This window comes from Phocoena phocoena, chromosome 12 (assembly GCF_963924675.1).
Source record: "Phocoena phocoena chromosome 12, mPhoPho1.1, whole genome shotgun sequence".
Lineage (NCBI taxonomy): Eukaryota > Metazoa > Chordata > Mammalia > Artiodactyla > Phocoenidae > Phocoena > Phocoena phocoena.
Window position 1 is genome coordinate 42,095,727 of NC_089230.1, and position 13,230 is coordinate 42,108,956.

The following is a 13,230-nucleotide window of genomic DNA, read 5'->3' on the forward strand; positions in this document are numbered from 1 at the left end:
GCCCCAAGAGATGGTGGAAAGTTTGTCCCGGTCATGCAGCTAGACAACATAATGAAATGGGAAGACCTTGTGTGAGGAGCCAGGAGATCTGAATGTGAGTACTAGACCCTTACTTAGAGCAGTGTGACCTTGGGCAACCCACAAACTCAGGAAGCCTCAATTTCCTGTTAGTATAATGAAGATAATAATTCCTACTGACTTTCTCTAAAGATCACTGTGAAGCTCGAAGATACCACATGTGGAAGCATTTTGTAAATTACGAGGACCTCAATGCCAGTCTATACCCTGCTTCCAAACACACGCTCTGGACTCCACAGAACTGGTTGTCTCTACCACACCTCGGTAAGATGCAGTGACTTGTGGTTACTCCATGTGAGGCAGGGTCTCCACTAGACACATGGGTGGCCCCCAGGACTCCAGACTCTATGTACCAAATGAGAAACTGGTGATCTGGTCCCACTGCACAGTACAGCTCCTCTGCTAGAATGCTAAACAGGTGGCCCTACCAGCCAGTAGCCAGATGCAGGGCAGTGATCCCTAACACTCCTTCACTCTTACTGTCTATATCCTATGGGTCACTAAATCCTGCCAGTTCACCTTCTAAACACTTCTTAAATCTACTCACGCCACTTCCGCCACCTAGACCGAACTGGCATCATCTCCTACCTGGAGCAAGCCCTTCCTTCCTGCCTCGGGTCTTCATGCATCCCCCTCCTTCTGGAATGCTCCATCTGATTCTTGAAGTCCTGCCTCCTTCTTCAGGCTCGCACCTATATTCTGCCTCCTTAAGAGAGCCTCTAGGGTCCCTAGGCTAGGTCAGGTCCTCTTCGATGATTTCCTTGTATCTTATACCTCTCCTTTATAGTGTCAATTATAATAATTCTCAATTAATATGGAATTATTGGCATAATGTCTGACTTCCCACTTGTCTGGAGTTCCATGAGAGCAGGACTATATTCCCAGCACCCAGAGTCCTGATGGGCTTATGAGAAGTATCCAAGAATAGTTATTGAACAAATACATACAAGGATTTTTAATAATCAGTAACAGCAAAATAGAGTCACCAACATTCACCAAAGGCTGAAAAATGTTTGTATATTTGCAAAGCATCAGAATGGCTTTTGGTACTGTAAACAGCACTTAGGATCCTCACCATCCCAAAAGCTGTTGGTGACCTGGACAGACCCTCATGCTTCTCCGTGCCTCGGTCTTCCCTTTTGCAGAATGGAGCAAGCAATCAGAAGAGTAAGCTGTCCCCGAGGTTACTGGGGAATGATAACGCTGATAACATCGTTAACCCTAACACAGTGATGGGCTGGGGGCTAAGCCCACATGTCACAGCGCTCCGGGAGGGGCTGAGTTCGGGGGTGACGGCTGGTAGGACTGCACTACAGCATATGTTCACTCACTGCACAGCTAATTAGCAAGTTAATGATCCTACTTGATGTGGTAAAACGCTCTAAAGCAGGTTTTACAGCTGGCCTCAAATGCCATTTAAGTATATTAGGAAATTTGTGTTTGCCAGTGAAAACTCTTCACTGGGCATAAGACAGTTGGTGTTTTGCTTTAAAAATTAGAAATGATTGAATCAACAGATAGAATATTTACCTACAGGCTCCACAATTGGGATTTCATTATCTGGCTGGAAGCCCTCGGTCAGTGAAGCTGAAGGCCTCTATGCCTGAATTACTGAAGGCAAACCAGGCCTTCATCCAATCTTTGAGGAGGGCTCAAGTGAGCTTTTGTGGTTCTCAGTGTCATTAGAAACCCCAAAGCACTTGATGAGTCCTGGGATCTGTTCTCTTAATAGATTGAGCTGAAAAATCCTTATTTGTGAGTGCCAGTTGGCCCTTTGGGTAGGGAGGACTTTTAGAAAGAAGAGAAGGAGAAAGAAGGCTACAGTACAAACCAGGGTTTCTGGGACATTTCAGCTGGGAAGCGTGGCACCCAGCATACAGTAGGGAATCAACAATGGGTGACTAAATGAATCAAAGAATGGAGGGGCGCTTGGTATCACTGACTGTCAGAAGGGAAATTAGAGGTAATCTAGGCTGCTTCCAGCATTTATTTGGTCTGGGATGATTCTTCATTTTGCAGGACTGCCCCAGGCTCTCTGCAGGGCACTTAGCACCACTGGGCCCTGACCACTAAAAAAAAATGCTCCTACACATTTACAAGTGCCCCTCGGGGGCAGTATCTCCCCAATTTAGAATCACAGAGCCCTTTATTTAAAAACTGAGGATTCAGAAGTTTCAAGAGGTGAAGTGATGTGCTCCCTGTTGCTATCAGCCACAGTCCTGTCCTGATTTTTTTTTTTTTTGCGGTACGTAGGCCTCTCACTGTTGTGGCCTCTCCCGTTGCGGAGCCCAGGCTCCGGACGCGCAGGCTCAGCGGCCATGGCTCACGGGCCCAGCCGCTCTGCGGCATGTGGGATCTTCCCAGACCGGGGCATCAGCAGGTGGACTCTCAACCACTGCGCCACCAGGGAAGCCCCCTGATTTTTTTAAAATCATATTTTAATGAAGGTCAGTAACAGGAATTGCTACAGGTGGAGGTCTCACCACGATTTTTGTAATTAGAGACAAAAAAACTCAAAAAACAAAAAACATTTGGGAGTTGCTGTTAGTAAACAGGCTATTATTTTTTAGCGATTTTTGGCTCCAGCTTTTCCCCTGCGGTCATATAGTATAAAACATACTAACAAAATAATTTTCCAATAATTTTCTGGTAGGTTAACCCCTTAGCAAAGAGGTTGTTAGAGTAATAAAAGAGAGCAGCATTATAATAGATGCCCATGACTGGGGCTGTGAAAGCAGAAAATGAACTGAAAAACTTTCGGGTTCTGTCATTAACTTTTAAGATGTATTTACCTTTCTTTGCATACATTTCTATATCCAAAAGGAGATTATAAAATATCAATACCCAAAAACGAAACAAATGAATATTATTTCATAATCATCTTATACTCTGAAACATCTCCAAGAACATGAAGAACTTCAGAAAGAAAAGTTCATTACCTCTTAGATTTATCTGGCATCATTCCCCTCTAAAGATATAAGCTAATTTTAGTCTTCTATATCATTCATCCTTAAGTAACACCTGCCAGTGAGGTCCACGAGCCCAGGTTATCTGATTTGATTGATGGAGGTGCTGAGGCACACCATGCTCAAAGACTGGGGGCAAAGCCTCTGAAGTCATCATGATAACACCAGGATAATGATCTGAACTTGGTAGTTTTAAATATTTCCTCAGGATAGATTCTTGGCCTGAAATTACAGAGTTAAACTCTTGATGCATATTGCCATTTTTTTCCAGGAAGTTAGTGGCTATTTACTGGTCCACCATTAGCGGGCAAATATGAACTAAGATGAGAGAATTGCTTTGCAAATTAAAACTAGGTATTTCAGGTAAGGAACCTTCAAGACAGTGGAGGAGTAAGACGTGGAGATCAACCTCCTCCCCATAAATACATCATAAATACATATGGCACATATATACAATGGAATATTACTCAGCCATAAAAAGAAACGAAATTGAGCTATTTGTAATGAGGTGGATAGACCTAGAGTCTGTCATACAGAGTGAAGTAAGTCAGAAAGAGAAAGACAAATACCGTATGCTAACACATATATATGGAATTTAAGAAAAAAAATGTCATCAAGAACCTAGGGGTGAGACAGGAATAAAGACACAGACCTACTAGAGAATGGACTTGAGGATATGGGGAGGGGGAAAGGTAAGCTGTGACAAAGCGAGAGAGAGGCATGGACATATACACACTAACAAACGTAAAACAGATAGCTAGTGGGAAGCAGCCGCATAGCACAGGGAGATCAGCTCCGTGCTTTGTGACTGCCTGGAGGGGTGGGATAAGGAGGGTGGGAGGGAGGGAGACGCAAGAGGGAAGAGATATGGGAACATATGTATATGTATAACTGATTCACTTTGTTATAAAGCAGAAACTAATACACCATTGTAAAGCAATTATACTCCAATAAAGACGTAAAAAAAAAAAATCTACATTTGGAACAACTCCTACAGAACACCTACTGAATGCTGGCAAAAGACCTCAGACTTCCCAATAGGCAAGAAACTCCCCAAGTACCTGGGTAGGGCAAAAGAAAAAAGAAAAAACAGAGACAAAAGAATAGGGACGGGACCTGCACCAGTGGGAGGGAGCTGTGAAGGAGGAAAGGTTTCCACACACTAGGAAGCCCCTTCGCAGGCGGAGACTGCGGGTGGCAGAGGGCAGAAGCTTCAGAGCCACGGAGGAGAGCGCAGCAACAGGGGTGCAGAGGGCAAAGCAGAGAGATTCCTGCACAGAGGATCGGTGCCGACCAGCATTCACCAGCTTGAGAGGCTTGTCTGCTCACCCGCCGGGGCGAGTGGGGCTGGGAGCTGAGGCTTGGGTTTCGGAGGTCAGATCCCAGGGAGAGGATTGGGGTTGGCTGCGTGAACACAGCCTGAAGGGGACTAATGCACCACAGCTAGTCGGGAGGGAGTCTGGGGAAAAGTCTGGCACTGCCTAAAAGGCAAGAGACCATTGTTTCGGGGTGCATGAGGGGAGGGAATTCAGAGCACTGCCTAAATGAGCTCCAGAGACAGGCGTGAGTCATGGCTATCAGCACAGACACCAGAAACGGGCATGAGACGCTAAGGCTGCTGCTGCCGCCACCAAGAAGCCTGTGTGCAAGCACAGGTCACTATCCACACCTCCCCTCCCAGGAGCCTGTGCAGCCCGCCACTGCCAGGATCCTGTGATCCAGGGACAACTTCCCTGGGAGAACACATGGCGTGCCTCAGGCTGTTGCATGTCATGCTGGCCTCTGCCACCGCAGGCTTGCCCCGCATTCCGTACCCCTCCCTCCCCCTGGCCTGAGTGACGCAGAGCCCCCTAATCAGCCGCTGCTTTAACTCCGTCCGGTCTGGGCGAAGAACAGACGCCAGAGGGCGACCTACACTCAGAGGCGGGGCCAAATCCAAAGCTGAACCCCGGGAGCTGGGCGAACAAAGAGAAAGGGAAATCTCTCCCAGCAGCCTCAGGAGCAGTGGAATAAATCTCCACAATCAACTTGATGTACCCTGCATCTGAGGAATACCTGAATAGGCAATGAATCATCCCAAAATTGAGGAAGTGGGTTTTGGGAGCAATTGTAGACTTGTGGTTGGCTGTGACTGACTAGTTTCTCATTTATATGTTTATCTTAGTTTAGTTTTCAGCGCTTTGTTATCATTGGTGGATTGGTTTATTGGTTTGATTGCTCTCTTCTTTTCTTTTATTAGTTTTTTTAAAATAATATATTAAAATAATTTTTAATTTAATAACTTTATTTTTCATTCTTTCTTTTCTCCCTTTTCTTCTGAGCTGTGTGGCTGACAGGGTCCTGGTGCTCTGGCTGGGTGTCAGGCCTGTGCCTCTGAGGTGGGAGAGCCAAGTTCAGGGCATTGGACCAGAAGAGACCTCTTGGCCCCACATAATATCAATTGGCGAGAGCTCTCCCAGAGACCTCTGTCTCAACGCTAAGACCCAGCTCCACTAAATGGCCAGCAAGCTCGAGTGCTGGCCACCCCATGACAGACAGCTAGCAAGACAGGAAAACAACCCCACCCTTTAGCAGAGAGGCTGCCTAAAATCATACTAAGTTCACAGAAACCCCAAAACACACCACCAGACACGGTCCTGCCCATCAGAAAGACAACATCCAGCTCCATCCACCAGAACACAGGCACCGTCCCTTCCACCAGGAAGCCTTCAAAACCCATTGAACCAACCTTACCCACTGGGAGCAGAAACCAAAAACAATGGGAACTACAACCTGCAGCCTGAGAAAAGGAGACCCCAAACACAGTAAGGTAAGCAAAATGAGAAGACAGAAAAACACACAGCAGATGAAGGAGCAAGGTAAAAATCCACCAGACCTAACAAATGAAGAGGAAATAGCAGTCTACATGAAAAAGAATTCAGAGTAATGATAGTAAAGATGATCCAAAATCTTGGAAATAGAATGGACAAAATATAAGTAACATTTAACAAGGACCTAGAAGAACTAAACAGCAAACCAACAATAATGAACAACACAATAAATGAAATTAAAAATTCACTAGAGCAGAATAAAGAAAAAAGAATGAAAAGAATTGAGTACAGTCTCAGAGACCTCTGGGACAACATTAAACGCACCAACATTCAAATTATAGGGGTCCCAGAAGACGAACAGAAAAAGAAATGGCCTGAGAAAATATCTGAAATGATTACAGTTGAAAACTTCCCTAATATGGGAAAGGAAATAGTCAATCAAGTCCAGGAAGCACAGAAAGTACCAAACAGGATAAATCCAAGGAGAAACAGGCCAAGACCCATATTAATCAAACTATCAAAAATTAAATACAAGGAAAAAATATTAAAAGCAGCAAGGGAAAAACAACAAATAAAATACAAGGGAATCCCCATAAGGTTAACAGCTGATCTTTCAGCAGAAACTCTGGAAGGCAGTATGGAGTGGCAGAACATATTTAAAGTGATGAAAGGGAAAAATCTACAACCAAGACTCTACTCAGCAAGGATCTCATTCAGATTTGATGGAGAAATTAAAACCTTTACTGACAAGCAAAAGCTAAGAGATTTCAGCACCACCAAACCAGCTTTACAAAAAATGCTAAAGGAACTTCTCTAGGCAGGAAACACAAGAGAAGGAAAAGACCTACAATAACATACCCAAAACAATTAAGAAAATGATAATAGGAACATACATAATGATAATTACCTTAAATGTAAATGGATTAAATACTCCAACCAAAAGACATAGACTGGCTGAATGGATACAAAACCAAGATCTGTATATATGCTGTCTACAAGACACCCACTTCAGATCTAGGGACACCTACAGACTGAAAGTGAGGGGATGGAAAAAGATATTCCATGCAAATGGAAATCAAAAGAAAGCTGGAGTAGCAATTCTCATATCAGACAAGATAGACTTTAAAATAAAGACTATTGCAAGAGACAAAGAAGGACATTATAATGATCAAGGGATCAATCCACGAAGAAGATATAATGACTGTAAATATTTATGCACCCAACATAGGAGCACCTCAATACATAAGGCAAATGCTAACAGCCATAAAAGGGAAAATCAACAGTAACATAATAATAGTAGGGGACTTTAACATCCCACTTTCACCAATGGACAGATCAACCACAATGAAAATAAATAAGGAAACACAAGCTTTAAATGACACATTAAACAAGATGGACTTAATTGATATTTACAGGACATTCCATCCAAAAACAACAGAATAAACATTCTTCTCAAGTGCTCATGGAACATTCTCCAGGATAGATCATATCTTGGGTTACATAATCAAGCCTTGGTAAATTTAAGAAAATTGAAATAGTATCAGGTATCTTTTCTGACCACAACGTTATCAGACTAGATATCAATTACAGGTAAAAAACTGTAAAAAATACTAACACATGGAGGCTAAACACTACATTACGAACTAACCAAGAGATCACTGAAGAAATCAAAGAGGAAATCAAAAAATACCTAGAACCAAATGACAACAAAAACATGATGGCCTAAAACCTATGGGATGCAGCAAAAGCAGTTCTAAGAGGGAAGTTTATAGCAATATAATCCTACCTCAAGAAACAAGAAAATTCTCAAATAAACAACCTAACCTTACATCTAAAGCAATTAGAGAAAGAAGAACCAACAAACCCCAAAGTTAGCAGAAGGAAAGAAATCATAAAGATCAGATCAGAAATAAATGAAAAAGAAGAAGGAAATGATAGCAAAGATCAATAAAACTAAAAGCTGGTTCTTTGAGAAAATAAACAAAGTTGATCAACCACTAGCCAGACTCATCAAGAAAAAAAGGGAGAAGACTCAAAACAACAGAACTAGAAATGAAAAAGGAGAAGTAACAACTGACACTCAGAAATACAAAGGATCATGAGAGATTATTACAAGCAACTATATGCCAATAAAATGGACACCCTGGAAGAAATGGAAAAATTCTTAGAAAAGCATAACCTTCTGAGACTGAACCAGGAAAATAGAAAATATAAACAGACTAATCATAAGCACTGAAATTGAAACTGATTAAAAATCTTCCAAAAAACAAAAGCCCAGGACCAGATAGATTTACAGATGGATTCTATCAAACATTTAGAGAAGAGCTAACACCTATCCTTCTCAAACTCTTCCAAAATATAGCAGAGGAGGAACACTCCCAAACTCATTCTATGAGGCCACCAACACCCTGATACCAAAACCAAACAAAGATGTCACAAAAAAAAAGAAAACTACAGGCCAATATCACTGATGAACATAGATGCAAAAATCCTCAACAAAATACTAGCAAACAGAATCCAGCAGCACATTAAAAGGATCATACACCATGATCAAGTGGGGTTTATCCCAGGAATACAAGGATTCTTCAATATATGCAAATTAATCAATGTGATACACCATATTAACAAATTGAAGGAGAAAAATCATATGATCAACTCAATAGCTGCAGAAAAAATTTTCAACAAAATTCAACACCCATTTATGATAAAAACCCTCCAGAAAGTAGGCATAGAGGGAACTTACCTCAACATAATAAAGGCCATATATGACAAACCGACAGCCAACATCATTCTCAATGGTGAAAAACTGAAACCATTTCCACTAAGATCAGGAACAAGATAAGGTTGCCCACTCTCACCACTATTATTCAATATAGTTTTGGAAGTTTTAGCCACAGCAATCAGAGAAGAAAAAGAAATAAAAGGAATCCAAATCACAAAAGGAGAAGTAAAACTGTCACTGTTTGCAACTGACATGATACTATACATAGAGAATCCTAAAGATGCTATCAGAAAACTACTAGAGCTAATCACTGAATTTGGGAAAGGAGCAGGATACAAAATTAATGCACAGAAATCTCTTGCATTTCTATAACTAATGATGAAAAATCTGAAAGGGAAATTAAGGAAACACTCCCATTTACCACTGCAACAAAAAGAATAAAATACCTAGGAATAAACCTGCCTATGGAGACAAAAGACCTGTATGGAGAAAACTATAAGCCACTGATGAAAGAAATTAAAGATGATACCAACAGATGGAGAGATATACCATATTCTTGGATTGGAAGACTCAACATTGTGAAAATGATTGTACTACCCAAAGCAATCTACAGATTCAACGCAATCCCTATCAAACTACCACTGCATTTTTCACAGAACTAGAACAAAAAAATTCACAATTTTTATGGAAACACAAAAGATCCCGAATAGCCAAAGCAATCTTGAGAAAGAAAAATGGAGCTGGAGGAATCAGGTTCCCTGACTTCAGACTATACTACAAAGCTATGTTAATCAAGGCAGTATGGTACTGGCACAAAAACTGAAATACAGATCAATGGAATAGGATAGAAAGCCCAGAGATAAACCCACACACATATGGTCACCTTATCTTTGATAGAGGAGGCAAGAATATACAATGGAGAAAAGACAGCCTCTTCAATAAGTTGTGCTGGGAAAACTGGACAGCTACATGTAAAAGAATGAAATCAGAACACTCCCTAACACCATACACAAAAATAAATTCAATATGAATTAAAGACCTAAATGTAAGGCCAGACATTATAAAACTCTTAGAGGGAAACATAGGCAGAACACTCTATGACATAAATCACAGCAAAATCCTTTTTGACCCACCCCCTAGAGAAATGGAAATAAAAACAAAAATAAACAAATGCGACCTAATGAAACAAAAGCTTTTGCACAGCAAAGGAAACCATAAACAAGACCAAAAGACAACCCTGAGAATGGGAGAAAATATTTGCAAACAAATCAACAGACAAAGGATTAATCTCCAAAATATACAAGCAGCTCATGCAGCTCAATATCAGAAAAACAAACAACCCAATCCAAAAATGGGCAGAAGACCTAAATAGACATTTCTCCAAAGAAGATATACAGTTTGTCAACAAACACATGAAAGAATGCTCAACATCACTAATCATTAGAGAAATGCAAATCAAAACTACAATGAGGTATCACCTCACACTGGTCAGAATGGCCATCATCAAAAAATCTACGAACAATAAATGCTGGAGATGGTGTGGAGAAAAGGGAACTCTCTTGCACTCTTGGTGGGAATGTAAATTGATACAGCCACTATGGAGAACAGTATGGAGGTTCCTTAAAATACTAAAAATTGAATTACCATATGACCCAGCAGTCCCAGTCCTGGGCATATACCATGAGAAAACCATAATTCAAAAAGAGTTATGTACCACCATGTTCATTGCAACACTATTTACAATAGCCAGGACATGGAAGCAACCTAAGTGTCCATCGACAGATGAATGGATAAAGAAGATATGGCACATATATGCAATGAAATATTACTTAGCCATTAAAAGAAATGAAATTGAGTTATTTGTAGTGAGGTTGAGGTACTTGGTGTCTGTCATACAGAGTGAAGTAAGTCAGAAAGAGAAAAACAAATACCATAAGCAAGCACATATATATGCAATCTAAAAAAAAAAAAGAAGAACCTAGGGGTAGGACAGGAATAAAGACGCAGACGTAGAGAATGGACTTGAGGACATGCGGAGGGGGAAGTGTAAGCTGGGACGAAGTGAGAGAGTGGCATGGACATATATACACTACCAAAAGTAAAATAGATAGCTAGTGGGAAGCAGCTGCATAGCACAGGGAGATCAGCTCAGTGCTTTGTGACCACCTAGAGAGGTGGGATAGGGAGTGTGGGAGGGAGGGAGATGCAAGAGGGAGGGGATATGGGGATATATATGTATGTATAGCTGATTCAGTTTGTTATACAGCAGCAATTAACACAACAATGTAAAGCAATTATACTCCAATAAAGATGTTTAAAAAATTAAAATTAAAAGAAATAAAAATAGGTATTTCAGGAAATGTCCATGGTATTCCCATTTTATACTTATAGACTTAAAAATCCAACATGTCTTGTCCTTTATCTTCAAATTATGACCCTTAAATACCTTCAGAAAAGCTGAAAATAGCATTATGTTTTCACTCTGATAAAATGTCTAGATTTAGAGGCTGTCCTTTGGGTCTAAATTGCTACATGTACTGTTTTCTTCTTTAATGTTGGATGCTTGTGGTTACGTCTCCTCTCCTCTGGATTCTATCTGGCAGAAAATAATAGCTTGATCCATTTGGAATGGCCATTTTTGTAGGTCAATTATGACAATTTCAATGTTGACAATTTCACATAGTACACCTAACAGACCCAGGGAACCAAACCGGAGATCCGACCCCCACTGTATTAACTTTAGACTTGGATTCCAGAAGCAGTGTTGCCTCCTAACTCCCACTCCAATTTTAACTTAGCCTAAACTTTCTTAGGCAGATATACTGGGGTAAATGGTCCTCAAACCTTGGACCATGTCTCAGGGATCCTTCCAGCAAGGAACAGTTCTTACCAGTCCATAAAGCAGAGAGAAATGAAACACTCTGAAGACAGCTTCTTTCCTCCTTTTCGTTTACTTTTAAGGCGTAACAACCCCACTGAGTGGTAAAGTCCCCTACTGGATACTTAATTAGTTATTTCCCCTTTGGGTTGGAGCAAGAAGGAATGGAGGGAGAGGAAGAGTTTTCTTCCACTCTCCCAGTGTCAGAAGGGAATGGATGTCTCCCCTGGCCTGGGTGGTATCATGGGGAGAACAGAAAAGTCCCTTGACATTCCTTCCCTACCATAACTGGTTTGGATGACACGTATCTCCACGTGAAGGTTCATTTCTTCATTGAGAATCTACATATCATAGTATTAGGCATAGATATCTCCGGAAGGAGAAAATCAGAATTTATAAAAAGAAAATGTTAATAATGGTTATCTTTGAACGGGTTCACTGAGTCTTCACAACCCCACTCCCCAAATTCTCTGTGGTTTCCAAATTTCCTCTCTTGAGCATATACTGCTTTCAAAATATATAAAACAACACCTGTTATGAGAGTGTAAAAAATCTAGAAGAGTCAGATCAGTCTTTCTCTAGGGAAGTGAACAGTTTGTAAAAAAAAGTAAAACACAACAAAAAACCTGCTACCCAACTGCTTCCATTCCAGGAGAGCATAATGAGGAGGTGACCTCATCCCTCTTTCTAATTCTCTGCCCAAAAGAGACTCCTCCGCCAGCCTTCAGCTCCTCATTAACGCTCCCCTCCGGCTATTCACAGGGCTCCGCTCCCCTCACGCAGCCCAGCTGTCAGAGGCTAAACCTGAGGCAACTGGTAGGTGATTCCAGGAAAGAGAACATTTCCCCCTCCATCCTTCCTCTGCTTCTAATTGGCAATTCTCCCGTGTTTCTAAAAGTGATATATATTATAAATTCATCTCCCGTGAGTAAAACTGAATCGTTAACAGGGAAGGATCTTAAAAAAGACAAACTTCACTAACACAGAGACAACAAAAGTCCTCTTTTAGCTGACAGTCCAGCTGAAGAGAGTGACACATAATTTAGGAAAGGTACCTTCACATGCAATCATGAACCATTTAATTGATTGGCCTTGACAAGCAGCCATCCCAGAGGCATTTGAAAACCCAATCAGGAGTATAATTTCAGGAGCAGTGTCTTTGACTTGGAACAGACTTTTCTGGTAGACACCCTGACCCCCTCCACCCCTCCAGGTTTTTTCTTCTCAGGGCTATTGTATTCATAACACCTAGACCCCCACTAACCCAATATCTTAGGACTTAATGTTTAGGTTTTACTTTCTTAAAATGTTCATATTGGATGAAGCCATGTTTCCATCATGTTGCCCAGGAGATCCGAACTACTAAAATGTGTCATTATGATGACTATATGACAGCCATTTTCCAGAAAATGTCCTATTTTCAGAATTTAGAAAAAGATTTTCACCAGACTATCTTTCTTGTTTCTACTGATAAGGATTTAAATGTGTGAATTTTATATGTTCCCTTGTGCCAGTTCATCAGAACTTCCTAGTTGTTAAAGTATCTTCTCTTACTTTTTTGGCTTCAACTCTTAAAGACAGAAAGAAAGAAACAAAGACACTACCATGCACTAAAAATCTGGGACAAGCACCTAGAAATCTAGGTGACCACCGGAAGATACAGGTAATTAGGAAGACACACACTCTCTAGCTCTGCTGCAGGGAAATCTGCTTTGGGTGAGAGCAGAGCTGTCCCGGGGACACATTCCTACTGGGTGAGCATCAGTGGAGCTCTAA

The 13,230-nt window shown here is 41.2% G+C and overlaps 1 protein-coding gene across 1 annotated transcript in view; it reads right to left on the reverse strand.

The window, feature by feature from the left end:
• Positions 1-13,230, reverse strand: part of SLC35F1 (solute carrier family 35 member F1) — a 412,454-nt gene that overhangs the window by 46,068 nt on the left and 353,156 nt on the right. The gene's annotated exons all lie outside the window — the stretch shown is intronic.